This window comes from Corvus hawaiiensis, chromosome 1 (genome assembly GCF_020740725.1).
Source record: "Corvus hawaiiensis isolate bCorHaw1 chromosome 1, bCorHaw1.pri.cur, whole genome shotgun sequence".
NCBI classification, from domain to species: domain Eukaryota; kingdom Metazoa; phylum Chordata; class Aves; order Passeriformes; family Corvidae; genus Corvus; species Corvus hawaiiensis.
The window spans coordinates 51,398,038-51,420,386 of NC_063213.1; the positions used below are offsets into that span (position 1 = coordinate 51,398,038).

The 22,349-nt window shown below is 34.7% G+C and overlaps 1 protein-coding gene across 1 annotated transcript in view; it reads left to right on the plus strand.

The window, feature by feature from the left end:
- The first annotated feature begins 5,033 nt into the window (after window positions 1–5,033).
- DGKB (diacylglycerol kinase beta) overlaps window positions 5,034–22,349 on the plus strand; it is a 382,874-nt gene continuing 365,558 nt past the window's right edge. Inside the window, exon 1 of the mRNA XM_048304406.1 lies at window positions 5,034–5,123. The gene's annotated coding sequence lies outside the window, so the exon portion shown is untranslated. The remainder of the gene's footprint in view (window positions 5,124–22,349) is intronic.

Here is a 22,349-nt window from a genome sequence, read left to right on the forward strand (position 1 = left end):
AACCAGTGTGTGTCAATGTTGTTTTCTTGCATCTCAGCAACAAAAACCTGACAAGCTTCATCATGTTATGTCTGGATTATCATTTAAATTGAATCACAACTGAAAATATGTTAGTTTAGAATAAATTCCTCACTTCAGATATGGGAACTAAATGAAATATAAACAGTGGAAAAAGTCTAGTAATCCTGTTACTAAGCAGCAACATCACTAATGGAAACACTCTAGCGGATACACAAGAATAGTTAGTCATTTTAAGAGACCTAGATTAGTCTGCTTTAAACCTGTAGTTACCAGAAGCAGGTGGATCTACCATAATGTAAGATTCCCATAGACTCATCTTTACCCTACAGGTATTTTATCTACTATCTATTTTCTCTGTAGTTATCTCTAGTCCAACATCTGACTAGAGAATTCCCTCTTATTGTGTACAAACCCAAATGTATAGGAGAGAGGTTGCATTCAAGTACAAGTTAGCTGTCTGGTGTCAGAGGCCTTTGGAATGTAAGGCAGCGATTTGAAGACAACTGTGTATCTTCACTGAGCTTGAAGAAGAAATAATGTGTTTTAAAAACTAAAGGTAAGTCGGTTGTATTTATGATACAGTGTTTCAGATAGAAACTTTTTGCAAGGAACAGTCTAAATCAGGTTATATACCTAACATATAAAAATATTAGTTAATTAGCTGTGAATTTTAAAGAAGATACATTGACCCTGTAAGTATTTGCTATGGTGTGGTATCTTGAGCAATTGCAGGGAGATGCTGCACCCTTATCAACAATAGTCATGCACACTGTCATAGGTGAGCTATTTTGCCATGAACTAGTAAGGAATTTCTCAAAAATAAACTAATTCTGGCTGTCCAGTATATGCCCTGATTGTTGAAATAAACCATGGTATGGTAAGCATTTTATTTCTTTGTTGAGATGTTTTGCAGTGAGCAAGATGACAAGAGCAGTTTGACCTTTTGAAAACTGAAGAACTGGCCTCTGATAGCTATTATAAGCCCCAAACAGATAGCTTCTCTTCTTCAGCACGCTGACCACAGTGTAGCACCGTGGGTTTAGAATTATTGTATAAGATAATAAAAATAAAAAAAGTTGTATTTAAGGTCTATGGATTCAGATTGATGTGCAGTATCAGTTTCCAATACTGGATGACTATAAATTCACTGGCTTTCTTAGGGATCAGTGATATACAATGATATGAGATTGATGGGGAAATTTCTTTGAAACAGAACTGACTTTTACTCTAATTTCTTCATTTGTTTTCCTATGCCATTTATTTCTGCCCAATGAGATTTCTTAACTGGACTTGTTTTGATTAATTTATTTTAGACTTACCATCTTTAATAGTATCAACTTTTTTGTAAGAGGTTCTTATATGATGCCGTATTATCATGATTTCATAAAAATTACAAGGTTATGAAGGGGTTATGACTCAATAAAAGGCCATGAGGAAAAAGCTTCATGTTCTCTGTCAGTTCTTTAATTATGGAGATTATGAATATCTAGGAAAGCAGGTACATTCTCTGCCCTGATTCATTATTCCATATTTCAAAATCTATTACTTCTTTTATATATATATATATATGTCACTTAAGAAATCTTCTAACTTTATTATTTGAAAATAGACACTTTTTTATAACCAAAATATATACCCATTCACAAATGTCTGCATGCAAAACTGTGGTTATAAAGCTTACTTGAGTTTAAAAAGGAAAAAGAAAATAGATCATCACATTAAAAAGTGCATTCAAGTTTCTTTTGTGTTATAAAAAGATGTATATGATTGTCCCACATTTACTTCTTGCAAAACTGCATCACGTTAATGATCCTCAAGGGTTTTGTTAGGGTTTTTTTTTCAGATATTGCTAGTGGTTTATAATTAGAGTTCTTGAACCTGAGATAAATACTTTATCTCAAAAAATCCTTTATCTTAGAAAATAATTAAGAGTTTCCCAAAACAGAACTGGTAGAAGGACTGGTCTATGATTAAATTGAGAACAGAATGTCTGTTCCATCACACTTGGTTTTGTATTAAAACTTGATAATGATCTTCATTTACAATAGTGATACCCAGCTAACCATATGGACAGAAAGATATGAAACATCCCTGTGAAGTGAACTTAGGCACTTGTGGTTTTAATATAATAAAAGATGCCACAACTATTTCTGAGCTGCTGGATTTTGTTGCTTTAGCATCTTGCTTAACTAACCTGAATGCTAGGCTAAGTTGTAACGATACTTTATAAATTCGTAGGGTTTTTTCTGCATTGGTCAGCTGGGAGGCTTGCCATCTGATATTTCTATGTACTCTTGAAATAAAATTATCTTGTGTTTTCACTGGTATGATTTATTCTGAACAAATCCATTTAGATGTGCTTGTTCCATAGAAAGTAAGTGGTTTCAGGAAGACATGCTAAAGATTTAAGTATTAAGGTATCAGTGAAAACTCAGAGAACTTATGGCTTCAGTTTTCTTTATATTTAGGTTTCCTATTATTTTCACAGTTGTTCTTACTGCCTTGAAGAAAAATTTTTTCAAATATCACCATGGTGTTTAAATGAGATCATTTGACTTTTAAAGCAGTCAATCACAGAATAATTTCAGGTCAGTACTGTATTCTGTCTTGTATTGTTCTATAAGGAATAGCATGTTATATAATGATAACAGTGAAGAACTGAGTGTCAGATGATTAAGAGGAGCAGCTGGTGGATATTGTCTCTCTGTTGGCCTTCTGGATGAGTAATCAACTAATAAAGGTATCAGTTATGAAGAATAACTTTAAAAATAACTACTAAAATATTCCAATATTTATAATGCTATCAAGAATATTTTGCAATTTAGTAATTTAAAAGCTTCAAACTATATTTTTTTTTCTCCAGTGAGTTTACTTTATAAGTAAATAAAACATGCTTTTTTTGTTTTGAATCCTTAATGCACTGTAGACTACTTATTCACAATTTGCATGATTAAATCAGTATGGCTGGTTTTCTATTTAAATACATGAATACTGTGGTGTAAATACACCTGACTTTGTGCCAAGTACCAACTCACAGGACAAGACTCTGATCTACTGCTCATCCTTTATAATATAGGTCTGGTCAAATTTTTCAGATTATTGTAATATAATCACTTAGGGATAGTCATAAAATGCCTGAGGCAGTCAGGCCTCCCATTAACTGCTGCAGATAGCAAAGAGCCTGTCTTGTTTATCAGGTAGTGCAGTAATTGCATTACAGAATAAAAGGTAGCCTTTCTGCTGAGTATAACCTTAAAATTAAACGTGGCAACCTAAGCACTGCAACTTGCATTGCTCTGTGTGTCTTTATTTAGGAACATCCTGAGAAAAAGGTGGTGGTTTGACCACTTGAGAGTAGCTATTGAAGAAACTTGTTCCTTTGTGAATGCCTGTATTCTGAGTTTCAAAAGCACTTTTTGCTTATGAAGTCTTTGATTACAGGTATTTGGTTAATTATAGATAGCAGTAGCTTTTCTCCTCTAAATCTACTACCTGAACATTGGATTTGGTGTAGTAAATGTGAACCTATATTTATTCATGATGGGATGAGCCTTTTAAGAGACCCAGGCTAAGCAATGTGTGTAGTTTGAGATAACTATGGTATGCTAGACATAGCTAATGTAGATGGTAGTTAATGGATAGAGAGAGGCACGTTTGGAGGTTGAGAGATCCTAGTAAATAAAGATGTTTATATGGCAGAGTGAATTGCTTTTTCAGGCTGTGTGAAGTACAGATGAGTAACTGAACTACAGACCCAATGTGGCTAATATTATGTGATAGGAAATGTAGCTTGTTTCTAAAAGTTATCCCAGTTTTCTGTATTTCTCTTTTTTCGACTGTGCTTTTTATTTCAAATGTTTACAATTACAAATACTTCAAATGGTCAAGATATGGGAACGTACTGGATTTATTTAGTAGTAGAATGTTATTTCCTTTTTGTTTAGAAACTGGAGAGATGTATTGGGTTAATTCCCACTTAACACGTTGAATAAAAAGGAAAAACAGATGGTCTGGTTCAGGATTCAAGCTATTGTTTGTGAGTGTTAACATCAGAAAACATTTTTTTTACAGTCATATCACTTGAAGGAAGAAGATGAAATCAACAACGAAGTTTATAATTTGTTGTCTGAAAATTATTTCTATTATCAACAGAGAATACAACAATTAGCACTAATTTGTTGCCTTGGCAGATTTCACACAACACAAAGATTAGATTAGTAAGAGATGAACTGCAGTTTTTTCTTACTTTTGGTGGAATATACACTTCATGTTTTGGGAACTTATATGATTATATGTCATGTAGCAATTACTGACAAAAAATGTTAAAAGTTTCAGGAAGGTGACAAGTTGTAGGTTGAAAATGGATGCTATAATGATGTGAAGAATGATCATGAAACAGCAGGATTTTAGTGGACATACGGTATTTTCCCAGAAAAATATACTTGAGACTGAGAATATATCACCTTTTTCTAAGTGAACGTTTTCTTCTGTTTTGCTGTATGTATAGTACTTTATACTGTTAAATAACCCGTATTTGAAAAAAATATTAGTATAGAGTCACAGAATCAGATCTAGGAGGTCTCTGTGTTATACTAACAAATTACAGACATTTTAATTTGTAGAAAGAAATTTGGTGGTCAAACTTTTTTGGTTTGTATTATTTTAGTTTCATAATATTTTCGTTTCAGTGGTTTTTGTTTGCTTTTTTTTTTAACCAGGCTGCTTATAACCAAAATAATTAGTGCAGTCACATTTGAATTAAAGAATAGTGCAAAAATAAATTTTCTAATGAGACTGGAAAAGGAAGTCAGTGCAAAATACACTCAGGAATCAACGCTGGTGTTGTCTCCAGAAAAATTGCTGTACTGATTTTCATGAAGTATATTGATGTCACTGTCACTATGACAACATTGTGACAAGAACTAGACACTCTAGGCTACCTTGTAAAAAGGATCTGTCATCTGTATTTTTTTTTTGCATAAAAAGTGATAGAAATGAGAACCTCTCCCCCAGCACAGGATTTCATTTAAGGTTAGATGGATTATTATAGGCATCGGGTCAAGGTATTCCTGAACAAGTGACAAGCTGGCTTTTCAAGACAGGTAAGATCAACATATTCAAATATAATATGCTTTTACTTTTCAACTAACAAAAAGAAGAAAAAAATTTTATTCTCTGAAACAGAAACATTTGTATGCAGAAAACTAATGTTTTGAGATATTTCTCAAAAGTATGGCAGGATTTTATTTCTGAGGATGTAAGAAACATTTGGGAGTAGTATGTATATAATGCAACTTCTAAGAGGATTGGGGGGGGGCGGGGTTCCATGAGATTCTTTTTCCTCTTTTAATTTAAAAACGACGTCTCCAACTTTTTGTATTTCTGGCTCTCTGTTATTTTAATGAAGCCACAGAATCTGTGATGTACTGAACTTTTTCTTTCCTTTTCTTAGCTATATTTTATCACCCACAGATCTAGTTTATTTTCTCATTGTGTATCTGTGTGATCTCTACTGTCTCATAGTTTTTAATGTTTGTGTTTTCCCACATCAGAGATACTACGTGATGTTAGCATAATAGCTTAAGAAAATTGCAGTCTCTGGAAATACTATATTATTAACAATATTTTCTGTGTTAAGCTACATGTTACTTTTTTTGCAGTTCTGTTCATCAACTATAGGGCTTTTTTTTTTTTTTTATTAGCTGTTTGAAAACACAGAGTACCAACATGGTATCAGCATGGAAAAACACCTAGATAAATTTTTCCCAGAGGTATTTGAATTCCTAGTAATTCCTAAGCAGATCATACACTCCTATGGGAAGTTTGCAGGTTTGTTTTGCTGCCTTTTAACTATATAAGGCTAAGTGAGCAGATTTATTAAGTTCTGACTCTCTTGATCTTGATTTCAGTTAAAACAATTAGCTGGTGTTGATTTCTAAACATTGATAACATTTATGACAAACATACTTTTCCTAAAATGGTCATTATTTCAAAATAAAATTTTATTCATTTATCAAATATAGCATTTGGACATTAATAAGAACAATGACTTTATAAGTTTCCTTTATACATTAATAAATATTCTGTTCTTCAGTTGTTCACCAAGTGAGACTCATTTAATTGGAAAACTGGATAAACCAAAAAGTTATTATTTGGCTAGTATATATTCCTGGGAAATAACTGAAAAATACAATGATGAGGCAAGATTTTGTATATAGAGTTTGAGGATAGGCATATGTATTCAGGAGTTATGAAGCAATTCCATCTGAGGGGAAAAGCTATCAGGCTAACAGCAGTAGTCATTGCACCATCGGTGATTAATATACTGAGATGAAAAAATCAGAGTGAGTTCTATCTCCTCTAAATACAGGCTTGAACACTGTGGACCCCAATGCACATTATCTTAAAAAAACCCTGAACAAAACCAACCAACCAAACAAAAACTTCCCTCCTCTACACCCATCAAAAAAGGGAATAGGTCATTTGCTTTTAAAACAATTGTCCCAAGGTCTTGAGCAGGTTAGCTGCTTTATTCCAAGTCATAAAAGTTCATTTAGGTTTTCTCAATTGCAATGTGTTACACTAATTACTTTAAAAGCATTCTAAGTTTGGGTGAAATTTCTCTTGAAAAATGCATGTTGAAGAACTGTAAATTTTCACACCAGAATTTCAGTTAACACTGCAGTGAAATGAAGTCATATGAACATACAACCTTTGCATAAAGGGATCAAGTAGCAACAACCAAGGGAGATGGTGTGGTCCTTTGGCTCTCTTTCACTCTGTACCATGTCAGATCACTCTAAAACGCCTTGTGTTTGTCTAGAAGTGATTTATAAGGAAACTCTTCTCCTTTTCCCAAATGCACTTAAGGCTCAGCTTTAGCTGAAAGATCTTCTCTTGGTACAATAAGAGCAGAAGGTGGGTATTTGCTCTATGGATGAATTTTAGGCACAGGTGAGGTAGGAAGACACCAGGGCATTAGACTGCAGGAGATGGCTTTTCACATTAAGAACCTGAGTTAAAAGCAAGCTGGATGGCAGGGCCCAGAGAGTGGTCTCTAGTGGGCTTCCCTAGGGCTCAGTATTGGGCCCAGTCTTGTTTAATATCTCTACTGGTGATCTGGATGAGGGGGTCGAGTGCACCCTCAGTAAGTTTGTGAGTGACACTGAGCTGGATGGGAGTGTTGATCTGCTGGAGGCAGGAAGGCTCTGCAGAGGGGTCTGAACAGGCTGGATCAATGGGCTGAGGCCAATTGTGTGAGACTCAACAAGACAAGTGCTGGGGCCTGCACTTGGATCGCAACAACCCCAGGCAGCGCTACAGTTTGGGGGAAGAGTGGCTGGAAATCTGCCCAGTAGAAAGTGACATGGCATTGCTGGTGGACAGTCAGCTGAACGTGAGGTGCCAGTGTTCCCAGGCAGCCAAGATGGCCAATGGCATCCTGGCTTTTATCATAAATAATGTGGCCAGCAGGACCAGGGCACATTGTACTTGGCATTGGTGAGGCCACACCTTGAATCCTGTATCCAGTTCTGGGCCCTTCACTTCAAGAAAAATATTGAGGTGCTGGAGCATGTCCAGAGAAGGTCAATGGAGCTGGTGAAAGGTCTGGAGCACGAGCCCTGTGAGGAGCGGCTGAGGGAGCTGGGGGTGTTTAGCCTGAAGAAAAGGAGGCTCAGCGGGGCCTTATCACTCTCCGGCTTCCTAAAAGGAGGCTGTAGCCAGGTGGGGGTAGTTTTCTTCTCCCAGGCAACCAGGGACAGGATATGAGGACACAGCCTCAAGCTGCACAGGGGAGGTTCAGGTTAAATATCAGGAAGAGTTTCTTCATGCAAAGGATTGTTAAACACTGGAATGGGCTGCCCAGGGAGGTGGTGGATTCACCATCCCTGGAAGTGTTCAAGAAACGACTGGATGTGGCACCTTTTGCCACGGTCTACCTGACAAGGTGGTGATTGGTCAGAGGTTGGACTCCATGACCTTAGAGGTGTTTTCCAACCTAAATGATCCTGTGATTCTGTAGAAAAGCCTTCTGCAGCCAGCAGAGGCTGGGGGTACATTGGCAAGGGCAGAGAGACTGTTCCCTCTGATAGCACAAGTCGCCATCTTCTATTGCTGGCTTCAGGAAGTTCCAAGTTCAATTTCCCTGGGCCCCATCCTATCTAAAGCCTGTTCCTTTTCAGCTGTGTTCAAACTTTGTGTCCGTTGGACAAGCAAATTTAGTTTCGACCACATTATTGAAAAACCCAGAACTGGTTCTATCACTCCATGATTTTACTTCTCAGAGAGGTTAGTTTAACTCTGATGTTGCTTTGTGATATAAAGTTTGACAAATCATATCTGGTTGCTACTGACAGGCAGTGGGATTGAGGCCTTATTAAAATTTAAATCCTTTTTAAAGCTTGCTTCGTTATCTGACCACTAAAAAGATAATTTATTAGCTTTGTCATGATCAGTATAAATGAGAAAATAATGTATTTCATGTGCAAGTATAAATTTTGATTTTTGAAAAACAGTTATGTTAGTGGAATGACCATATTATACAAATGTGCGATCTCAGATTCTGTTCATGTTTTGAATTCTGTTAGAGCTTATAATATTTTCATGACTTTGATATTGTAACCTTCAGTACGTTGTAAAAGAATAAATATTTGCAAAAAAATATAGAAAACCCCCGCATTTTCAGACCCAGATTTAAGTAACTATACGTATCAATTTATAGTAGTGTAAGCAGTAACCTGTTTTGGAAAATATAAAGAACAAGTTGTAGTCAGCACTCACTCTGATGTTTTTACAATTTTATGGTTATATTGTATATTCTGTTAATGAAAAACATTTTGTAAACAACACAGAAAGGATTAATAATCAGATTAATATTACCTAAGTGCTTTTAGAATATAACACAAATGTGAAGCTAATTCCTTCATTAATGTTTCAAAATAAGCTGATTTTGCACTGATTTTGAATGAAGTTATTCTCCATTTCCTTAATTGCATATTTTTAAGATCATGTGAAGAGGTATAAATCTGTAAGACAGTATAATTCTGAACAGCACCACTCTAAGTCTGGTGCCTTTTTAGTAATCATTTCACCTGAGTATAGTCTAAATAGTAGTTTGTGTTCCTCTCAGAAAAGATGATTTACTGCTTTTAATCATGTAAGTGAACACATGAGGGAATGAAGCTTATTTAACTCTTCAGAGGAGTTAGTGAATCCCCAAATATATGCAAAACCACTAAAAAGCAAAATTTTAAGCAAGGACATCATACAGATTCTGTAGATGCTGCTGCAAGCTGTGATACACAGTTTATGAAGAAATTAGTCTGAGCCTCAGTTACCTAAAGGTAAACATAGTGCATGATAATAAAAAAAAATTTAAAATACCCCAAACAAAAAACAAACAAGTAAATAAAAACTCAAAAAACTGCCCCAAACAAACAAAGAAGAGGAACCTCAACACATAAATTACACAAAATAAAACCTGGATTCGAAAGTTATAAAGATGGAATAAAACCAGAAATTTTTCTGCATTTAAAATTGTGCTTCTGTACAATTATTTATATGCCACATGATTTATATGAATGGGAACTTATTCCACTGACCTTCTATTTCCATGCCTAGTTAATAAATGTGGGGTTTTTTCTATTGTGCTTTTTTGGGGGTTGTTTTGGCTTTTTAGATGTTGGTTGGTTTTGTTTGATTTTTTTTTGTTTGTTTGTTTTTTGTTGAGGAGTTTAGAAGATTTAAACTTTCGTGTCATATGTCTTGCTGATTATGAATTATATATTTATTTATTTTGTTATTTTTATATTTTTTACTGCTGAGGGATTTTTTTAGAATAACAGTTTTATTTGGAATTTAAATTTTTTACAGTGGCAACTTCAATTTTAAATTAATCACATCTTGGCATTAGCTCAGATCAGTCCGCACATAACAATCATCCACAAAGGGGAAATTGCAAGCTCCCTTTCAGATTGCTTTTAATACTCTTCCATGACTGCCTCTTCAAAAATAAATGGGAGATGATCCTCTATTTCAATTTCCCATTCAGCCCTGGAGTAGATTCTTTTAACGTGGTGGATGCTTCAGAAGAATCTCCACTTTTTCCGAGAAGTAATTGAGAAAGGCATGTCTCCACATTTCTTTTACATATGGCAGATTTGCTTCTAGTGTTCTTCTGAAATAACTGAGTGGCTAAAAGAGAAAGTATTTTTTCCTTTTGTTAGTATATTCTTTTTTGATCTGACATCTCCTCCATGATGAGATGGAGGAAAGTGCAACTGAGCATTTATAAAACATGTGCAATGTGTAATGGAAAATCTGAAAAATCAGAAATAATGGATAAATTATGTGTTGTTCTGGTTACCAACAAAGGCCTTTGTGACACAAATATTGTATGCTTTGTGTCCTGCAGGAATATTAAGACTCTTGCTGCATGCTGGGAAGTACACACAGATGAGATCAGATCAAAGATCCCAGTGAACTTTGCACTTAATAAGGATGTGGATACATAGTACTGTTAGACAATTTTTCCTTAGAAGGAAAGAATTATTATTCTAGGTATTGATGGGTTAGTAATTATGGGAAAGTCTGAGAGCAAACAGGCAACAGCTGCATTGCTGTTGCTTTGTCCAGTCCCTTCTTTTATTGCCTCAGTCTCGAAGCCTGTGAAGCTTGTCTTATCTTGAAATGTCATTGCAAGGATTAGTTACGGTTTGAGATAATGCTGAACACTTTCACTGTGTATCTGTTCCTCAACCCTTTAGTGTGGTAGCATGTGCCTGTGTGCAACCCTCATCCAGAATGTGGGTCCCTTGATGGTTTGTCTTGCCAGCGCTGCTTGTGAAGAATGTGAAAATGTTTCTCAGTCAGATTTGAATAATTATTTCTGCAGCATGGTTATTTTGTGGTATAAATCACACTACACACTCTCCCTTTCCCCAGAGAAAATATCTAGGTAACATCAGTAATACCGACAGTAGATATAAAGGCATTCATAAATAAAACAAAGAAAACAAATAAGTCCTTTTACTTTTTGAATAATCTCCTGGTTCCTCTTGTTTCAGTGCATATAAATAGCAGTTTTTCCCAAATATGTGCGTCTCCTCCAAATCTGAAAAATAATGATTGATGTCAGCTAATATTGCTTCTGATGAATCAGTGCAAAACCTGCCATATAGACATGACAAAGGTCACAAAGAGCCTTCTCATAACTCAGTCCTGCCAACACTGGCCTCTTGATATTATTGCCTTTTAGACATATGTACTTACTAACATTACTTAAATCCAGTATATATCTGACTTTAAAAAAATTTTTGGGACCAATCAAGTTTTTAAATAATAGCAATGAAAAATGTATTTTGAAATAGATTGTGTTTTGAAAATCTCTGATAACTTAAAATTTATATGGTGCCTTACATGTTTAAAGGACTGTGTAAGTACTAACTAGTTTTTCACCTCTAGCTGGTAGCTAAACAATGCAGCAATTTTATGATATGGAAAAGTGGGAGAGCAAAAATTAACAATGTAGCGAAACATTCCAGATAAGATTTTAGGAAATGTGTTCCCAAAGCTATCACCAGCCATACAGGAGCCACTGATTCTTAGATTATAATTTTGACTATAGTCTTGCTATAAAGGAACTAGAGCATAAGTGGTATAAAATATTTATCCTATTAGCAATTCCGGCTAGAAATTGTTAGTTGTAAGGGAACACTTATAATGTATTCTGTGTTGTCAGCAATGTGGGTTGTTTATTTGTGTCATTTGGGGTTTTTTGGGATTTTTTTTTTCTGATTATTGAGATAATATCATTTCATCAGTTTAATCAATGACATAATTTGATAATAAATAAATAATAAGAATGACTGTGTTTGGTGTACTATTCTTCAGGATTTCTTTCCAAGTAGATACAAAGGCCCTTGGATGGTCTAATTGCTGTAAATGTGAGTTAAATTTCTGATTGATTTAATGAATAAACTTTTAGGGATTTCTGTTTAAATATTCACTTGCTAGCCAGTTAGGCTGCTAGATCTTGTTCCATGTTCAGTCAACTTTATATTTATAAATTTCTGCCAGTTGTTAAGGAGAATTTTTTATAACTTTAGCTACATGCAACTTTTTCATCTGTTAAAACATTTTCACAGACTTGTTGCAGAAATAAGCCATAATTTAACTGACTTTTTTTTTTTAAAGGAAAGCCTCTTTCAGCTTGAATTTCCTTTTTTGTTTCGTTTTGGTTTTCTTCTTTCTAAAATTTTACTACATAAGATACATTTATGTTGCGCTATATTTCAGTTTGGTTATCTAAAACCAAGAATCTGGAAATTACTGACCAGTACAAGTAAATTATTAAATTATCTCATTGCTAATAGCAGACTCATTATGAACACATTTTATTTGCCTTCTGTATTAAACAAACTATATCAGGAACTAGGCATATCCAAACTATGGTCAGTGATGGATGCCCCAATTTATGATCCATCAGGTTGTAACATGCCCTGCCTGTGCTCCATCCTTTGCCTCTCACAGGGAAACATTACTGCAGTCTTTCCCACCCATATCACAGCTACATGGTGGGAGCTGTTGTAAGTCCCTTAACTATCTAGCTATACATGTATTTTCGATAATTTGCGCTGTTTAGATATACATGTGTTATTTTACCTAAGTACGTTAATTTAATATTAGTATATTTTAAGTGTCACGTTAAATAAACACCTTCATTCTTAATGCAGGTGTCTAGGAATTGCATGCTTAGTGTTTCCTGTTTTTCCTGTGTTTGGTTGCAGTCGGTATATGAAATTACTGAGAAGAGTTAAGCTTTGCCATTTTCCCTTAAGACTTGCATTATGTCATGGGCCAGTCTCTGTTCACTGTAACAAAGTCGTTCATCACAGCAACTTCTGTGGCAGAATGGTATAATTTTATCCTGCATGTAATCTGTGGGCAAAGAAGTTATAAAATGTAGTTAAGCACATTAAAGTCTTTATTTACCAGGTAAATACTGGTAACTTCTGATCTGGTTCTGCATCCATCCTGCTTCTCATGGGGATTACTGGCTGGAAGGTTTCCTGATCCTCTGAGCTGGTATCACATGGAGTAGTCTTCTTGGAGAACTGTAGTTTAAGGAAGCATCCAGTCATTCCTGATGTTAGCTATGTTGCCTTCACATGCTGCCTTGATGAAGAAAGGGCTGTAGCATCTCCAGTGATTGCAGCATTGGAGTGGCTTTGCACTTAATGCATGTCCACTTAATGGGTGCACATACAGAACTTGTTCCAAGCAGACCTTTGCAAAAGTAAGGATCTTGGAAATTACAAGATTATGGGATCTCTCTATCTTGCTGTCTTTTGACAACATTATTTCATGAAATTTCAGTGAAATCCAAAAATAAATTTGTAGGAAAACCTGTTTTGAGATGAGAGTTTTGATTGGAGTAAGACTTATCTGAACTGACAGATGTCTTTCAGAGGGTTCTGAGCTTCCCTCTTCTGCTACAAAAGCAGAGAGAATAATAGTAGGTTGAATGTGTATTAACGAGGCATGTAATACATTCTTTGTGACAGAAGAATGTCAATGTTTAGAGATTAAATAAAATATTAAAAATTGGGCAAAGGGGTGCAGCTAGAATAAGTAAACCAATTAGGGAAAAACCTCTGGTCAGTAAATAAAGTATTTTTCACCTTTGAGAAAGGAAAATACGCTGCGAAAGCACCAGGTAAATAATCTTGACTTCAAATTGAAAGGCTTTAAAATATCTCAAAAATATGAAGTAGTTAATAAAAACTTGATGGGAGTTTTAAAGTAGGAATTGTTCTTGTATATTCATGACTAAATATTCTTTCAGTTAGAAAGTGGAAAACTAAACCTAATAAAGATTTGTGCTGCCATGGCATGGTCGATATATCTTCTCTAAAACTGTTACGAGATTTCTGCAATATTAGACAAAAAGCCCAGCAGCAAAGTGAAAATACAAGTGGAAGATTTGAACCACAATTCACACAGAAAGAAACCAACTTTGTCATTGCAGATTATAAGAACCCACAAAGACAAGGTACAGAATAAGATATGGCACACATGATCACTTTGATATAGTTTTCATTTTTTTTCTTTGTAAAAATAAGACCTAGGGCTTTCCTGATGTTCTGAGATGCAAATACTTCATGGCATTTCTTTTTGAAGGCTCAGAAATGAAGGTTAAAGGTAATTAAGTCATTAATTTGTGAAAAATGGTGTAAAATTTTTACTTGTGCTGTTTCTTTTGGCAATTTCTTGCTCACAAGAAATTGATAAGCTTCAAAATGTGTTTGCAAGAGGAAAGTAAAAGGGTAAAAGTAATATCAGATGGAAGAACTTAAAAGTAAAAACGGTAAAAATATCATTCAGAAATACCCTTATTCAGATATTTGAGAATGAGAATGACAAGATTGCACTGACCCTGATATAAAAAAAAGTAATAATTTTGTGTGGTTTTATTAGACTTAAAGAAATTGCTATTTTTCTACAGAAATGATGGTGGTAATGTTGGAAAAATTTTTGAAATTTAAGTAATTATAGGCATATAATTTAAATATGGGGTATAAAATCTGTGAAATACAAAGAGCCTTTAATTTGATGAATTCTGATTGTAAAGCATATGCATAAAAATTACAGTAGCTTGTCATAATGTATGGGCTCTTAAATAAACAGAGGATCTTAATGAAAAAAACACGTCATTGTCAAAATGTCAGCCATCTACAAAGAAAAGTAAAATAAATCTGATTGATTTTCTTTAGATTATATTTTAACAATGGCTAAAGTTTTGAGAGTTGTTTTGGTTCATAAAATTTATAAAAGGAAGAGCATGTTTGCTTTATTTTATTTTGATTTAGGAGTTTATATTGATAAAATAGCCATTGAGATGAAAAATAGTACTAAAAATAAACCTGAAAGAACCCCTTCAATTCACTGAGAAAAACAAACATGCAACATCCTCCTTCACAGCTGGTTTTGGAATATCTTCAGGTATTGCTGTCTGCTGACATGAATAGTTAACATCTTGACGGCTTAAACCATGAAGCATGGAAAAATTAAAGTAAGCAAAACTTGAGTGGACTTGAGAAAACAGTGTCTACCATAGGCACTGTTGTCAGATCCAGTCAGTTGTTTTCCCTCCTGTGTTTTGCATTGATATTCATTTCATTATGACAACAAAATATATGGATTGATGTAAACAGCCTGGATTTTTCACTGTGTTCAGTTTGTAAATCTTGCTGATGCTCTAGGCCTGACAGCTAGAAGCTCAACCAGTATGAAACCTGGATATAATAGTAAATGTCCAGCAGTACAAAATATAAAAAAAGAAACACACAACACCTCCCCCACCCCAAGTTTTAAGCAAGGGTAAGTGTGAATATATATAGTGATGCTCAGCACATCTAGCTGTTGCAAAGGAATTGAAAATACTTCCTTATTTTTGGTGGCACTGTGATCCAGTTCCAAGCAAGGAAAAAGTGGACTTTGGCACAGAATAGGGTGGCAAGACTATGGCAATATTGTGGGAAGACTGCCTTGAGCCTAGGTGGATTTTAGAGTTTTCTCTTGAGGAAGTTAGTTGTCTTAATGCCAAGCTGCTGTGAAAGATTGCAATTAAACCCTCCTTTTGTATTTTCTTAGCTGAGTGTTGTAAAGTAACTTCACCAAGGCCAGACCATGCTAGGTACATCTCTAAGGGGCTTAAGTGCATCATATTTAGATCCTAAACAGCTTTAGGCTGATTCCAATGGAGATAATAAGCTCAAAAAGGCAATGATATGACTTGAAGTGCTTGAGGACATAACCTTCCTATGTGAAGGTGCAATGGACACAACTGAAATACCAGAAATTCTGTTTAAGAAGATTCCTGTGAGGGTTGTCAAACACTGGTATGGCTTGACCAGGGAGTTTGTGGAAATCTTCAGAGATAGCCAAAACCTCACTGGACACAGCCTTCAGCAACCTGTTGTAGCTTCAATAGTCCTGTTTGAGCAGGATGTTGGGCTAGAAGATCTCCAGGGATGCCTCTCTGTCTCAGCCACCGTGTGCTTCTGGGTTTTGTGTTGCATTATGCTCCTGGAATACATACAATTGCAAATTTAACCATGTATAGAAAAGAAGAGTAAGAAACACTTTCTAACAAGAATTTCAGATCTAATGCAGTGCAATGAAAGGTGACATTAAAGATGAATCAATCACTTGAGACATTTTAATCAAGATACCTGTTCAGAGAGAAATCCTGTAAACTAGAAAAGAGGGGAAAAAGGGTACAAGAAAAAAGACTATAGAACCTTAGTAATATTTAGAGGTAACTTTAGATGTTTTATTCTTTTTCAAGGCATAGAGGTAATGGTACCTTATAACAGTTAATCCAAAACATTATCTACAAAAGTTTTGTACAGGATCTCAATTAAAAAAACTTCTAGAAATATACTGAAAATTTATCCTCAAAAACTACTGGATGCAGTAGCGTTATTTCAGAAGAGTGTTAATTTCCAGAATGGATGTTTTTGAAGAATTGGAACAAGTCCAATATTTTTATAGAACCTAGACCAGGTAAATATACAAGATTCTTGAATATTCCCTTAGGTTTTAAGGTTTTTTCACAAACAGAGCAAACAAAAGAGATAGATTTACAATAGCGTTTGTGCATCAGTAGCTTTAACAAGCGAATTATTTCATTAAACACAAAGAACTGTGAAAAACAAACTTAAATTAGATTCCCTATTTATCATTGCATAGCACTGCATTCCATTTTTCTCCAAATACTGATGAGAGAAAATTAAAGGGCTCTAAATTTAAATACCATGTGTTAGCCACAGTAATATGCAGCTCTGTAGTCCTGTACTCCATGTGCATCTGAGAGATAAAATGGTATAATAAATGAACAGGATTTTCTGCCCTCTACAAACATGTTTCTAAGCTATTCCCAGGCAGCAATTAATTGTTTGCCCTGAATATGTCTGTGACTTTTTAAAGTTATATGTTGATGTATATGCATGCATACTCCAAATAAACAAAGATGACATCAGTGTTTCTGACATACAGAGGAGCCTGGATGTACACAGCACTAAATAGATATTGTAAAGTAAAAAATGTTTCTCTTCTTTTTGATTTAAATATGTTATTGAACAGGAAAAATGAAGACTTGAGTCTAAATCTTTGGAATTTATGATGTCTGTTGCTGATCTCATTGTGGCAAAACCAGATATTTTTCAAGTTGTGTATTTTAGTATAGTGCATAATTCTCTGAATCAAAGGAAGAACTCCCTGAAAAAAATGTTAAACGTTGCAAAGAAGTATCCCTTAAAAGTGAAAAAAAAATCTAAATCAATCTTGCAGTAGAGAAAATCTGTACGTGAAATTTTTTATTCTAGAAACTAAATGAGTGCTCAAAATAATTTGTCTGTTTATAACAGCTACATGTCCCTGTAAGTATAAGCAGAGTCCAACAAAGAGATTTTCTCAAAAGTTTCATGTCAAAAAAGAAAAAAATGAAGATGTACTTTCGGCCCACTTTTTGTGCTACCCAAATGTTTCAGATGTAGGTTAGAGGATTGCTGCTCGCCAAACAAGGCTGCTTTTCAGGTTAAGTTTATCACGTTTCTCCACAAAAGATGACCTCTGCATACTAGTGGTCATTTCAGAAGGAGGATTTATATCAGCCAGCACTTGGTAGTTCAGACAGCAGGCAGGACAATAAACTTGCCTTTTCCCAGATCTTTGGCACCAAGTGGGGTGATGGACACAGTGAGCACACTCTGCAGTGTTGATGCTGCTGGCACTGGAAAATTACACTCCTGGACACTACTGCAAGGAGAAACAGAGAGAAAAGTTGTAACTTTTACTGGTTTTGTGGAGAGGAAGAAATGTTCAAAACAGGTGTGTCATTTTCTTCAATCGGCCTATTTTCTTCATCTGAGTCTCAGAACACAGAAACAGTTGATCTCTGTAACATCTTGCTTTAAGAGCTTTTATATTCCTGCTGATGCTGTATATTTTATCCTCAATGTTAACTTTAGTGTGAGAAATACTAATGGTTAAAATATGTGGGGCAAAAGAGATTTGAACTGGAGAGACAACAAGAAGAGGAGCAAAGCACTTGAGAACAGCTCAAAGGCCAAAAAAAGAGCATCACGGCACCTTGGTTTTAATATTGTCAGGTGCTCTCTCAGACTATGTTCTCCCAGCAAAAAACATATATTGTTATTCAGAGGTACACCTTGTAAAAGAAAAGGCTGAATTGTATGTTCTGAATAGCACAAACAGCAAGTTATAAAATGAATTCTGTTTAAAATTATACAGGTATAAAACCACTTCAGTCAAAGTGAGAAAATAAGGGCCCCATGTAATAGAAAAGTCAATTTTTGATGGTTCCTGTCACTGGAGTTGCTTTTCAGGGTTGACAGGTCTGATAGACGTTGTATTATGTCTGCTACCTTGTCAGACAAAATCACTGAAATGGAGGAAAACACTATCAATGGGATACTAATGTTTTCCTTGTTTAAATGAATTTCATGTTTCCTTAATAGTTGTGAAATTCTGTGGCAGTTTGCTATTCAGTGTCCAGTAGCATTCACATCACCAACTAAGTATTTCTCTCTTCTTATCTAACTGAAGGAAGTTAGACTTTTTAAAAAAATAGATTGATTTTGATTGATAGCATCAAAAACATCTTCACAGATTCTTTTGAAAGCTTCCAAAGCTGCTTCAGCTTTTGTGTCCAAATGTTATTCCAAAGAGCTAACAAGAATTCATTTGGTAGCATCTCCTAGTTAAAAATTGTTTTGACACTCTTGTAGAAAAAAATGGGTTGAATGTTAGCTAACTGTCCATAAACTTCATCAACGATTGGTAGACGTAAGAAACAAGCTTATTTCAGTCCTGAAGAACCTTAATTGAGGTATTTAATTGTGGTATTTAATTGCTTCACCTTTCAAAAGCTGGTATTTTGAGAACTATACATTCTTGATGCATTTTTTTATTTACCCTCGGTTTTGAGAAAGTTTTTTTTTTTTTTAATTTTACACAAGCTATTCTTCCCTGTGTTTTTTACAGTATTATGCAGACTATTTTCCATCAGCATTGTAACTACAGTGTGTGTAGAGAAACATAAAATTAGAGGAGGAAGGAAAATAAATTATGTGTCAATACTGCACTAACTTTGGCTCCAATTATTTTGGAAACTTCTGCTGCACATCCATTTTATGAAATATAATTATACAGCTATGCTTATCATTTGTTAAGTACCAGGGAAGGCTAGAAACTCTACAAGGTGAAAAATGAATGCCAGTTTTGTCCTGTCTGACAAACAGTAGAGTGTGATTTGTTGTTGAGTGCAATTATAGAAGCATTTTTTCTACGTGGCTTCTTTCTTTCTGTCAAAATTATAGAGGCTTTTAACAGGAGTTTGACTGAGGATATTGTGTGAAATATGGATGAGCTGTGTCATCCCATAGTATAGATCTAATATGTAAATTCTATTTCAAGAGAGAACAATGGAGAAGACTCCAGTGAGTTGTCTCGCATTTGAAATTCTGGATTAATTGATTCTCTGATCTTTATTTTGATAGTTATTCTTAACCAGCATTACAGCAGTGAAAGAAAATTACTGTGGGTTTGATACTTTCTGGAATGAATATATATATATATATATATTTATATATATAAAAACATTAACTCTCGCTGAGTATATTTTTAAATTAAACAAAAGGACATATTCATATTTTATTTATATCTTTAATTAATGATAATGGCTTATAGAAAGGGATTTTAGCAAAATTACTATCATATCTCATAATTAAATAAACAATTGTCTATAAATATTCGCATAGTATATGAGTAATCAAATTAATCCTGACATATAGGTATTTTCCACTGCTGTAAGGAAGTTTTTTGATTACAGATAGTCAGCTGGCATTCAGAAAAAATAATCTGATATGCTTGTTTCCCATGTTATATTATAACTACTGAAAATTTCAGGGCACAGACAGACCTAAATACTACATGAAGTTCTATGTTATTTTATCTCTTGTTTTCAAACCTGAGCTGTTTACAAATTCAGTAAAAAGGTTATTTATTGCTTAAAACCAGAGTAAAATACTTTCATGTAACTTTGAATTTTTTGTCGTTTTTGTGAAAAAATGGAAACTATTTTCATATGTAGTTGCTCATACTTTTCTTATAATGTTAATTTCAGCATCAGGTTTAAACTATTAAACTATTAAACTATTAAGCTCCTGACTTCTTTAAGCATTTGCAGGATATAGTGTTGTTACAAGTTAAGGTCGTACCTCTTGATAAATTCTTGTAATGAATAGTTACAGAAGGATTTTTATGATCATTTGAGTTCCGTCTGTCCTTCTTTCCTTCCATCCTTCCTTCCTTCCATCCTGTCTTTTTGAGACTGTAGCCATATTCCCACTATTTATATCATGTGTTAAAAATGTAGGTATTTGGTACATGCCACCATAGCCTCCCTTGTACTCAACCAAGACAAAAATGCAATCTATGAGGACAACTCATACCATCCTGGAAAAGGTTAGATGACTCAGCCTCTGCCATTGTTTACATCTTGCCACTAACTGTAGAAGAAGGTTCGCAGACAGATTTTGAAGATGCTTATCAGCAATATAAACTTATAGTAGTGTAGTTTATCTCAAATGCATTAAATGCTATTCCAGTGCATATAAATCTAAATGACTGAACAAATAGGGTAAATAAGCGTTTGGACTTTGAGGAAAATAACAAGTGAATGGACTTCAGGTCTTGCAGACACGTGATGAAAACAATTTCTAATAAGTTGGTATAGTACTTTTTTATATAAATTGGCTGTTTAAACAATGCTTAAAATGTGACAACCCTGTTGTTGTGAGGTTTTCTCATGCCAGTATCAAAGCCTTTTCCATTGGTTTGTAATAACAAATTGAAGGGTTACAAATTTGCCAAAGGCTGCTTTGTTCAAAACTTATTTACACAGGTGAGAACTATCTCACGTGAGCTGTTTGACTCATGTCAGAGGAATCCCTCGCACGAACATGTTCCACCATGTGAAAAATATTGTTTCCCAGTCTTTGAGTGAGAAACCAGGTTGATTTGTTGAAGTGTGTGCATTAGTTCTCGGCAATTTGATGATGGTAATATAAATTCCTCTAGACTGTGATTAGTTTCTGATATATTCTTAGTGTAGAATAGTGTGGAGATCAAAACCCATATAGTTGTTTCTTTTGCACAGAGTGTTCACTCATGTAAGTAATCTACACAAGAAATTTCCAAGGTAGTTTTGAAATCAGACCATGACAGGACAGTATTGATATTCTAACTGTTCCATTCTTAATATCTGAAGATCACAAGTTTCTTGAAAAATACTTTACTTTTGTAATATTGTTGCTTTTCTTAGGAGACCAGGGCTAGAAAGCCTGTATCCCATTTCATAACACCTCCAGCACCTGCTATTATATCTCACTTACTGCTATCATTCCTGCCAGGCAGGCAGAGTTGGAAATCATAATGCTGTCCTGCTATCAGGTGGGAAGATCTCAGTTCAGCAAACCAATAAATGTATTCTTTTATTTGGAGATGACACCACTGAATTAAAAAGAGATGAAGACTAAATTGCTAAAATAGAAAGTTTTATATATATATATATATATATATATACACACATTTAGTCCTGAACTGAGAACAGATGCATGTTTTCCTTGTCACATCACAGTTAGAGCTTAGTGAGACTATTGTAAAGAAACTTATGCCATGATTTGATAATTTCATACAGCTAACCCTTTTCCACCTAAAATTTAGGGATGGTTGGCACTATCCTTAGAGTGGGTTAATTCAATATATGGGGTGAGTCTTAGGCACTCATTTAAAGACACCTATTTTTTGCTGTAAGAAGCTGTGAGCCCATTGAATATGGTGATAATTTCAATAATATGGTGAAATGTAGGAGTGACTTAATTCCAAAACCTATTCTCAGTATTTGAAATAGTGGTGATTTATTTGCAATAGCAGACAAGTGGCAATCTGCAGTCAGTTTTGGGGTGGGATGGAGATATCAAATCTTCCCACTTTTTATTTTAAGACAGATATAATGCTAATTTAAAGAACTATGCTGAAGATTATGCTGATGATTAGGAATATAAGGGAGAATAACTATGAAAGATTATTTTTTCTTTTTGAGGAGATCGTTGTTCTGAGGTGCCTCATTCCACACTTTTACTGGGCAATTAAAAACAGATCCTGTAGCATAATTAATCTTTTGAAGCCTTGGAAAGAATCCAGAACTGAAATCAGTTTACTTCTGTTTCCACTGATGC